Below are 12337 nucleotides of genomic sequence, written 5' to 3'. Positions count from 1 at the left end.
TGCTGGACTGACCATCTCACAGAAAAGAATAATACATTCTAGATAAAAAAGAACTACTATTTGAAGGCACTGTAGACTGACCAAAAGCAGGCAGAAACTGGAGGAGTGTAGACTCCTGAAAAGGGAAACTTCACTGAGTAAATTTCACGTTTATGAATTTTCTTCTTGAGGGCATTCTTTATTCAGAGTGACTTGGGGTGGCTGGAACTCAAGTAGAACTTGTAGTCTTACTGACTTAAGAAATCAGAAGATAGAGTTCAGTATTGCCAAGGTAGATGAAAAGAAGAAGATGATTCTTGGAAAGCCAGAGCTAGTTGAGGTGGAGGCCCCCACGTCAGCATGTAAACCCTATCTAAGTCCTTGATTGATCCCTGAACTATGCATTTATGGGGAAATTAAGCAGATCTGGAAGAAAGCAGAACTGAGTGGAAATTTCAGCTGCTCACAGGGGAGCCAGAGTTTGAAGTTTGAGTCCAACCCAGTTAACCAACTGCTAAAAAGAAAAAGAAAATCAATACTTTATTGAAAAAGGTAACAAAATCCAGAATATTAAAATACATAATCATAATGATCAGTAGAGAATAAAAATTACTTAACATGTAAAGACACAAGAAAATGTGACTCACAGATAAGATAAAAATCAGTAAATAGAAATCAACCACAAAATCACTCAGGTATTTGAATTACCAGACCACTACTTTTTAACTAAGTAAGTATTTTAAACTAAGTAAGTATTTTAATGGGCTGGAAGAAGAATATGTTGTAGTGAATGAACAGATGAGGAATCTCAGAAGAGTAATGGAAACTTTAAAAGAGAACCAAATGGAAACTGTAAAGTTGAAAATATGTTATCTGAAAAATTTGAGCTGGATGTGCTTAATATCAGATAAGAAGTTGCAAAAGAAGAAGTCAGTTAACATGAAGAGAGATCAATAAAACAGAGGAAAAAACTGAAAAAAACACATTACCAGCCTTAGTGACCTGTGGGAAAATATCAAGTAGTCTAAAAATCCATGTAATTAAAGTTCCAGAAAGAAAAGAAAAAGATAGAATTGGGAAGAAGGAATATTTGAAAACATTTTGTCTAAAAATTTTCCCCAGTTACTGAAAAACTTGAACTTGAAAATCCAAGAATCTCAGAAAACTCTAAGTATTAGTGCAAGGATAAATGTAAATAAAGCCACACCCAGTAATATCATAGTCAAACTGTGGAGATTCAAAAATATAGAGAAGATCTTGAGGGCAACTTGAGAAAATGGACACATTACATATAGGGAATAATGATGCATGTAATTACTGATGGAATATACGTAAAGAAAAAAGGGAGGCCCACAGATAATGAAGCTACATAGTTAAAGTACTGAAAACAAAGAATGAAAAAAAAAAAAACCCAACCCTATCTATCCAGATTTCATGTGCAGTGAAAGTGCTTGTGAAAAGTGAAGCCACAAGAGCTTGCGATACCTTTGGCAATATGCAGAGTGGAAAAGGGAGAGTGTACGTCTCATGAAGGGAAAAATAACTGTATTCTAAGAAAGTTCATGTGCACTCCAAGGCACTCTGATGCAGTCTGCCCCCTGGTTTGCAGCCTGAACAATATCTCAGGTGGAAAGATGAAAGGTATTTATTTGAACATAAGGACAATGAGGTTCCTTCCAGGTGCATTTCCCCTTTTCACACCAAAGATGTGCTTTTGAAATGACTGGTATAGCTACTATTTTAAATCTCTGAAGTTTCGAGTTTATTTGGAACATTGGGGAATGACAAGAGGCACTATGAATTATTATGCCAAGATAATATGCATAAAACTAGACTTTAAAAAGGAAAACGAGGATGTATGTATACATTTTCTCATTGAGTTTTAAAATAATTTCAAAGGCATTTAAACTTCCCCTGACTGTACCCTCTGGTTTAATATTTAGTTCATACATAGCTTGTTATAAAGGTTGGTTAAACTCTTCTGTGATAAATTCTTCTGGCTTCTGTGATAAGCTGAAGCCGAGAAAGATTGAAGTCTTTCTGTTATTCTTGTTGAGCTGTGTTTGGGTGGTTCCTACTTTGAAAAGACTTCCATCGTTAAGACAATTTCATAGAAAAATCAAAAGAGTTTAGAAACGCGAATAGCCAGTACTGGGTTTCACTTTGAAAGGTGTTGTACCTTATGAAATGGGCACCATCCCCCAATTCTTCCTCTCACTCTACAGATAGTAAAAGAAGTCACATAGATACCACAGGAGACAGAGAAAAAAGGACATTTTAAGAGAACATTGTTCCTTGACTTAAGAAATCCAGTACACAATGGAAAAACCAGGGAGTCATTTAACATAAGGTGAGTTTGATTCTTGATTAACCAGGATAATGGTGGTGAAGAAACCTATGAAAACTCAAACTCACAGTTATAAAACTAGTCAGTATGATATGCAATAGGATAATCGTAGACATATTTGGTTAAAATTGCATTAGATATTTGAAAGCATATTCAGTTATCTACAGATATCCACATGTGAAAGTAATAGACATAAAATGGCTTAGGTGCATGAAACATCATATAAATGGTTTGATTAAAAAAGGGCCAAAAATCTGTTGAGAATGTTATTATCTGTTTTTTTTTTCCACCTGGTCTTTCTCTCTCCCCTGGTCTCTCCCTCTCCCTTCCTCTTTCCTTTCCCTTTCCTCCTCTGCTTCTCATTCACCCACCTCCCCAGTAGAATGAGAACTGTGTTGAACAGAGATGCAGAGATATGTACGTGCATTTGCAGTCCCCAAACTGAGTCAGCCTCTGCTGTATCCCTGTGCAGCCAGTTCTCTGGCTACTTGGTAGAGGATGACTCATTCTCTTATGGAAGTGTATACAAGCAGGTGTCTATCAGTGTGATATGGGACCAAATATTAGAAGTAAATCTCCTAATTTAGCTGTCTCTGTGTGTGAGGAAGACATTTGGACAGGGAGGGTAGGGGAGGTGAGGGAATGCCTTCCTGGGAATGGGGCAGCAGGAGCTGAGCCAAGGCTCTACGGGGGTGTTTTGGCAAGGTTTAGAGGCTGCTTTCTCAGCACAGTACACATAGTTGTTCTTTCTCAATACATGGTCCTTGCACATGCCCTGGAGTTAGGATGAGCCTCCGATCAGTTTCTTACTGCAGCCATTCCTGCAGTTTTCAATTCATAACCCCAGGCCTCAGCCAATGGTCTTTACGATACCAAAGAATTCCCACCAGTTGCTAGATACGCTTTGATCTTTATTAGATCTTTGAAGGTACTTCGAGATGCCATGAAATTGGAGTTTTAATATTGCTGATGCTCTTCTTTACTTGGATCCAGCATTACCACATCCACATCTTTTAATCAGTTACTACAGATCAACATGGTTCCTCAGATCACAAAATAAATAGCAGAGAGGTCCAAGTGAACAAAGCATGGTCCACTGTGGATTTCCTCACTTGCAGGTAGTGTGCTAGAGTGCACACTGGCCCAGGGCATTGCTACAGTTCATAGCTTATACTGGCAGAGAGAATGGGAGCTCTGAGAGCACTGCCAAAACATGCATTAACAGCTCTGTAATGAAAACAAACGCAGTCACTATTCAGAATCAAACCCTCTTAGATACATTTTGTTCTACGTGTGTACAAACCTATAGGGCATTTCTGCAGCAGAGGATGTCTGCTGGCATCTTTCTTAGCTGCACTTCCTTCTCCTTTCTCAACCCATATACTTACCTGCATTCGTATCTATCTTTGGCACAGTCCCTCTTCAAGAGAGGATCTAGACTTTCAGATTAAAGCTACTTCCTCCCCAGGGCCTCTGTGATAAATCCTTTCCTTTTACATCTCTCATCAGGGACTTCACTTGATTATTCCCTAAAGGGTGGGAAGTGCTGCTGCCAGTACAAAACTTCGTTGTAGTGGCAAATACTCAAAATTGTGGGTAGTGTCTGTTTTTCTTGTTGCTTGACATTGAGAAATTCCCTTCCTTCTCTTTCAACTCTACAGCTCGCAGTAAATAGACCTCTTCCAGGGTCCAGTTTTTCTGGGGCAGCTGCTAACCACAACTCCTGGGATGTGCAGTTTTCTCTGTTGAAAGATTACCTCTCCTAATTTTTTTCCCCAGTCTGAGCTTAGTAGTAGAGAATTGTCTATAGAGGAATAACTGAAAGCTTATCTCTTTTCTCATGGTAAAAAAAATATATACTGAAATACATACCAAAAAAATAAATCCCCCCCCCCCCAAAAATCAAAAAGTCGAAATCAAAGCAAAACCAAACCTAACAGAAGTGTGCACTTTCTCTACATCTGAATCTTATTTTGTTTTGGGTAAAAAGCTCAATATACAGAGGAGCATTAAACAATTAACACAAAACAACCACAGATTCACATACATGAATCACTCCACTGATTCAGAACATGTTTTTGGTATTGTAAAGTAGTAAATGGATTAAGTAGATTTTTCTGGAGTTTAAAAACAGGCTGATTTGTATGAGCTATAATTGTGAAAAGGACTGCAGGTCATGCATTGATCTTTCTCACTTGGTTTATTTGCTCTCTAAATCTCAGCTCCTCATCTGTAAAAATGGAAAGAATAATATCTATCTTACATAATCACATGTTATGGCCACTCATTGATCCTACTGCCAGTAGGACCATCTTTGCATAAAAGAAAGACAGTATCTGTATTGTAATTAAATCTAAGAGGGATAATAACCTTAAGAAGTATTTACTGTAACCTGCTACTTTTAATGATCTTTCCCTTTAAGTGTCAGTGAAAATAAGGAAAATATTTTTCTTAAGAGCAACCTAAAGTAAAATAACAGCATAGCAGGGTGAAGATTATAGGAAGAAAGATTGAGCAGGGCATTAGAGATGTTTGGGGAAAGGGGTAGAGAAATTGAAAAGAAGACCATGCAAAAAGTGATTTTAGATATCATTTGGAACTAGAATTGAAGTAGTAACAAGCACTCATTGATTACACAATCTAATGCTTAAATGGAAATTTTGTGTATTGTCTTCCTTATTAATCATATCAGCTATATAAGATAGATATTATTCTTCCATTTTTATAGATGAGGAGCTGAGATTTAGAGCAAATGAACTGAGTGACATGTCTGGTCGGTGGCAGGATTTGAGTTTAGGTCTCTGACTTCATGGCTCAAATCTTTCCACTTTCTAGAAAAGAAGTAAGATTGAACAAGGAACTAAAATGTTGCAAGCTCCCTTTCAGTTCCTACTTTCTACTTAAAATTCCTATGTACATTTTTCAAGATTATTTAATCAATTATTACATCATGTAAAACTGTAAGAGACAATATTAGATTCACTGAAAGGGAATTTTAAAGAATGTCATTCCAAGTAATAGCCAATACTATCAGAAAATCCCATTTCAAAGATAAAGTAGTGTCATCTTTAACACTGACAAATTGATAATTTTAACATTAAACAACTTGCAATTTTCTGGTGAGTTAGATAAGTTATATATAGATTTAAGAATTCTCCTTTTGTATAATTTCAACCCTGTTCCTCAAAATTAATAATAATTTCATTTTTGGTTCTGCATTATGGGAACTGGTTTAAACTTTTTTTTTCTTTTTTTTGAGACAGAGTCTTGCTCTGTTGCCCAGGCTGGAGTGCAGTGACCTGATCTTGGCTCACTGCAAGCTCCGCCTCCTGGGTTCACGCCATTCTCCTGCCTCAGCCCCCTGAGTAGCTGTGACCACAGGCGCCCGCCACCACGCCTGGCTAATTTTTTTGTATTTTTAGTAGAGACGGGGTTTCACCATGTTAGCCAGGATGGCCTCGATATCCTGACCTCGTGATCCACCCACCTTGGCCTCCCAAAGTGCTGGGATTACAGGGCGTGAGCCACCGTGCGACACTTTCAAAAAGTTTTGGGAGCCTGGAAATTACTTTCCAAATACAAAACACTAAGTCCTATTTTGTTAAAAGAAAGCTTGTGTGTGAACATGCCATTTTATTGAAGCAGCCCTTATAAAATGTTACTGGTAAGAGTGGATAAGTGAGACCTCTACTTGTCATATGAATGCTTGTGGCCAAGGGAGGGTGCATTGCTTGCATGTTTCTGGGCAGAAAAGGGATACTGAACTCGTGAGAACTTGTCCAAACTTCCCATTTCCTAAACAAGCTCTGTGATTTCTAAATAACTGGTCTCCAATCTAGCATTCCACCAGGAGCACATCATGACATCCCTGATTTATTGATCCATTTATTCCTGAGTTTATATATTATTCCTTTTTTCCCTAAAGTTTTCTAGGCCTTGAATAAGCTTCAGAAAAAGATTAGTCTTAAAACCACTCTCTGAAAAAGCATAATATAAAATGATGTAAAAAACAGCTTCATGTTATTAGTTAACCACAGTCATCTGAAGACCAATTACGTGGTTCATTTTTGTGGAATTACATATGTGTAAATATATTTATTTTAATCTATGTATTTATATAATGAAAAATTACTAGTCCATTGGTATGGACACTGGAGGACTGGTGAATTTAATGAACTCTCTGAGCTTCAGGTTATTATCCTGGGTGGCTTGAAAGTATATGAGGCTGGATCAGTAGTGATGCCTTGTTTTGCCTTTTCCTTTAGCCTTGTCAAATGCTGTGCTCTTTCCCATTTCTTTGTTTTGGAAATTCTCAGTCTTTCTTTTTTGAATGTCTTCTTCCCTTGCCCAAATCCTACCCAGGATTTATTTGAGAGTGTCAATAAGGAAGGAAATGTCCCAATGAAAAGTAAAAATTGCCTATAGATTATAGGAAGAATATTCTGAAATGGTTTTCTTCAATTATTAAATACTAATTGAGCAAGTCAGATGTACCCTACACCGAGCTAAAGATAAAACTGGAAATAAACCAAACACAACCCCAGCCAAAACATAATTGTCTTACAGGGTAATGTGGAAGACAATAAGTTCATCAGGAAGATATTTATGCAGTTTCCCCTGTGGAGTTTTAAAGACTTTTATAATATTATTTTTCTGAAGTGATAGAAGAGGAGGTATCTTTTTGATAGTTAAACACAAATATTTAATGAAGTCAACTATGTTCTAGATGCTGTGTCATTACAGAGAATGTGATGAACTAATATTTGTGTCTCTATCCTCGTCAGCTAGATGACATTTTACTTTTAATTAAAGTGCATCTTGCTGCATCTAAGCCAGGTAAACCACCTGTCCCAGTATAGCAACTACAAATTACTTAATTTTTTATTAAAGATATAAATTCACAGAGTTTAAAAATCAAATGGTGCTTGAAAGTTTATAACAAAAAGCAGTAGCACCCATAGATATTTACTCTATCAGTGAATACTTTCAGCTCTTTTAGCAGTTTGTCCTGGTATTTACATATTTTGGAATAATGCACTTCTATTGCCTTTTACTATTTATCAATTTTAAGTACTATATATTGACTACTTATTAAAGTTGATAAGGTTTTACTTTTCTAATATGAGAATGAATATTGTGGGATACTTAGAAGTTTCTGCTACACTTGCCAAATATTCCAATAAAATTGTAAAATCTTTCAACATTGTGTTTCATAGGCTTGAACATAGTAGATAATCTATCAGTGTCTTTATTTCTGAAGAATTTCCTCTGGGAACTTTAAATCCTGTTCCACATTGGCCTGATTGCTCTCTAGGGCCCGATAGCATCCTGGAACATTTCTCCTGATTTTCTTTGCTAGTATCCCAGGCGAGAACTCTTGTTTCCTAAATTATATGTATTCTTCCTTCTGTACTCTTGTTCATTTTATTTAAACACATCTTTCAGCAGTTTTCTGAGAAAGGGTACCTACAAGGTAATTGTTTTTTAGATTTGGCAAATGTGAATCTGTCTGCATTCTTTCTTTATTCTTGATTGCTAAGTTGACCAGATACAATGTTGTAAATTGAAAAGTATTTGTTACTCAGTGTTTTGAAGAGAAAGATTAGTCAATGAAATTTATTCAAGGAGTTTTGGAAGATGGAGGTAACTGTGCAGTTTAAAAATTTCACTGAATTTTCTCATAAAACAAACAGAACAACTAGGATGGAAACCTAGAATAAAATACAACGGACAACCTCTACAACAAAACTAGATGACAAAGAAGTCCAGTAAATGCCAAAATATGAGTGCATAGTGCATAGGAAAAAAACCATCACTAGCTACAGAACCCATATGGTAGCAGAAGCAGTTCAAGAGGAAGAAGAGGGATGACAGTAAGACTTTGAGGATCCAGAGAACTGTAGAAAACTGCTATCACAATTAGGTACTCACTGGAGAGCTTCATAGGCAATTCTATGGACAGTAGCTGAAACTGGGAGAGAATTGTCAATCTTAAATTGAGTGCAAGAGGGCCATAGGAAATTCCAGTGATGCCAGGGCGGTTTGGCAGCATACCCTTAGAAAGACAAACTATCGTAAATTACTTTACAACACAGTAATTTGACTATATATTGGTAGTTCTGTGAACAAAAGAACTGCAAAATATCTTAAACTGTTATACAACTCATATTGTTAATGCTAGTGTTAGGATTGCTATTCTTGGATAGTTTTGCATGCATATAATCAAGCAGATAATAATTATATTGGTGTCCTTGCAAATAAAGTTGTTGCTATTGTTATGAGAGAAAGGACAGACGTAAGATTCACAGGGCTAAGTCAAAGACCCATATATTGCATTTTAATTGGAATAATCAATAGTGCATTGTTGATAATATTATATCATGCTACTTTTTGTCTTGAAAAGTACATATTACATATAGCTTTGTCAACTAGAGTCTAGAAACAATGAGCAATCTGGTATCATTGAAACTACCAGACTATGTTCCTTAAATAACATTTCCTCTAAAAACAATGATCATTGGAGAAATGGCTTTTTCCAGGTCTGGGTCAGAAAATATAATAGATAAACCTGGGGAAATTATACTATATGAAAAAACAAGAATGCCATCAAAACTACTGGATCATGTCAGAAGGACTGAGGGGCCCCTGAGGCTTACACTGGCCAAAGATGGGACAATTTGAGCATCAATAAGAATAATAACCTCAATGATTGAAGCAGATGAATACATCAAACATACTTAAATTAATATCTTCTTTTGAGACAAAAGTTTCATTGATTATCATTGGAAGATAAGTCATTATTTTGAAAATAGATAAATAAGGGAAAACAAGAATTTATTCTGCTTTTCCAGTAGTAACTATATCAGGTAACTAAATAGTTGACAAGATGACATTTCTTTCTGTTTATATAAGTATCCCAGTTAATAAATTAAGAAGGAAAGACAGAATGAGAGTAGCATTTTGCAATCACCAATGAATGCATGGATTCAGGCAGTGATCATCAATGGCTGCTTACGTCATCATCCTGTGCCTCCTGATTGAAATACAGAACACAGCTTATGAAGTTGTTGAGCTAAAAAACTACTTTAACCTAAATCTGTTCAAACCTCAGGATCTAACTACAGGATTACTTGTAGGAAGTACAATGGAGAGAGGAACACATTATATGATACTAGAGAGAGATAATCTGCAGAATCTAAGCAGTGGGAAACTAAAGGAAAAAACAACTAAATTTCTTCAACAAAAATTTTGCAAGAAATGAGAATTGGAGAAGGAACTTATAGATTAAAAAAGATCACAGACATATTAACAGCAGCAACGTATGTATCTTACTCAGATCCAGATTCAAACTATTAGAAAAAGAAAAGAAAAGAGGCCTAGCGTGATGGCTTACACCTGTAATCCCAGCACTTTGGGAGGCCGAGGCGGTTGGATGGCTTAAGGTCAGGAGTTTGAGACCAGCCTGGTCAACTTGGTGAAACCCTGTCTCTATGAAAAATAGGAAAACTAGCCAGGCATGATGGTGTGTGCCTGTCAGAGTCCCAGCTACTCGAGACTGGGACTGGAGGCTGAGGCAGGAGAACCGCTTGAATCCAAGAGGCGGAGGTTGCAACGAGCAGAGATCAAGCCTCTGCACTCAAGCCTGGGTGACAGAGCAAGTATCTCAAAAAAAAAAAAAAAAAAAAAAACCCAAAGAAAATGAAATGTTAAAAGATAATCATGGTCATGTGAACACCGAGTTGGTTGACAACAAAAAATTTTGAGTAATTATCTGAGGGTGGGATAAAAGTATTATAGTTATGTTTTAAATGGGATGTTCTTGATTTTACATATGTAGTAAAATTATTACAAATGATATATCTTGCTAAGACTTTCTTCTAAATGTTCATGGATGAGGGAGAAATAGTTTATAGTAAAGGTTGGCCATAAGTAAATAATTATTGAAGCTGGGTGGTAGATATATTGAGATTCTTTATACAATTTTCTTTATACGTACTTGAAATTTCCATGATCAGAAGTTAAATATTTGTGACTGTATTCCAATTCTTGATTATGCTATTGAAAAGTCTCACACTATTCTTATTATCAGTACTTTGTATATGACCTTTATTGTTTCTCTCCAGAAGCTGTTAGACTCTTACCTTTACTCATGGTGTTTAAAAATTTCACAATGGCGCACCTTGGTCTGGGTCTTTTCTCATTCATTGGGCTGAGCAATTACTGATACTTCAATCTAGAAACTTATTTATAGTTCTGGAACATATTTCCTCATTATTTATTTGATACTTTCTTGCCTTTTATTTTCCCTGATACCTATTTTTGTAATACTTAGTCAAATTGATTCCTGAGTGAGTCTCTTATGTTTATCTCGTCTCTCCTACTGTTCATCTCTTGTTCTTTTAAATACTGCTTTCTGGTGGAATTTAACTTTTCAGTCCTTCTGTTAATTATGTTTTCTTTCTTCTGTTATATTTGTAAATTTAATATTTTTATATTGTTTTATCTTTATTGTCTTCTGCTCCTTACCTCCCCACAAATGCAATATTTTTTCTTTCAGAGGTTATTTTTGAAATTTTCTTCTGCTTTGCATAGTGTTTATTTTCTTGGAGTATTTTTTTGTTTGGGTTGGGGGGGTCACTGCTTCTTTCATATTGGAGATTTTCCTCAAATATCTGGTGATCTCTGTACACTCATATTTGATAGTGAGGAACTAAAATTCATGGGATTCATAGGATCAAAAACTTTTTATTGCATTGTGGATAACTGAGTGTCAGTCCCTGTAGGCATTTGCAGTTGAGTCCACTAATATTCCTTGAGAGTATAACCCTAGCTCTTGCATTCTGGGAGCCAAAGGGTTGGGTACAAGGAAGGGAACTAGATATCTCTCTGCTCTGTATATTTTTTATTGAATTCACCTGAATTTAGTAAGCATGTCTTCGTCAGCTCTCCCCAGTATTTTCAATACATAGTCCTCATTTTGCACAATCTGTAGAGAATAATCCTCTGCTAGACTAGATGAAACAATCAAGATCTTTAATTACATCTTTGTGACTTTCAATCAGTCCTAAGATTGTTAGCCCCACTTTGTCTTAAGACATACCAGAATCCTTAAATTCCTGATTTTTCTAGATCAGAAATAGCAAATAGGTTTCAACATTTGGGTGCCACATTCAGTCAAAATGCTTATCTCCAAACCTGTGTTGATATAGATTCCGTTTGGGAAAGTTTGTGCTATGATAGTTTAGGAGTCATGGGCATCACAAAGGTTTTGAGACAAGAGTTTCAAAGAGTGTCTTGAAGAGTAAATAGTGATTTTACAGTATCATTTGGAAAGTTGAGCAGTTTGATGTTAATTTAAATGGATTATTGGGAAGTTTTAAAATGAAATTCATTAATACATTAATTTGCAACTTTTTTCCCTTGAGCAAAAGTTTCCTGGAGTAATAAAGTCATGTTGATGCAGACAGTTCAAGGGTACTTTCATATTATTGATGACAGTAAGCTTAATGGACGTAGATGATTTCATTTCTCACTAATAGTAGTAAAATGAGAAAGATTCCACAGCTATTTCAGGAATCTGGCAGAAAAATATTGATTCTGTTTGTATCAGGCAGGATTGATTGGGTTGTGCACCAGTAACAATTTTCAAGTCTAAGTGGCTTAACATAACTTATTGGCGTTGCCCTCCATGTGGGTTGGTGGGACACCCTGCTTCACATGTAGCTGGGCTGACAGAGGCTCCCTTGCAGCTATACCCTCTAAAACTCATGGAGAAGGTTAGAGAGTGAGAGGATCTTGCCCGTGCAATTAAATTCTTTGGTCAGGAACTGAAGCATACTACTTCAGTTCGTAGCCTACCAGTCAGAACTAGTTACATGGCCCTGCCTAATTACTAGCAGTCTGGGATATGTACTCTTCCATAGACTTAGAAAGCAGAGGTAAACAATAGTAAGTTTACCACATTGCTTAAGAAACAGCTAAAGGTTATTAAAACCACTGACAGAATATACA

This window comes from Colobus angolensis, unplaced genomic scaffold (assembly GCF_000951035.1).
Source record: "Colobus angolensis palliatus isolate OR3802 unplaced genomic scaffold, Cang.pa_1.0 Scaffold213, whole genome shotgun sequence".
Taxonomy (NCBI): Eukaryota; Metazoa; Chordata; class Mammalia; order Primates; family Cercopithecidae; genus Colobus; species Colobus angolensis.
This window is presented reverse-complemented; position numbering follows the sequence as displayed.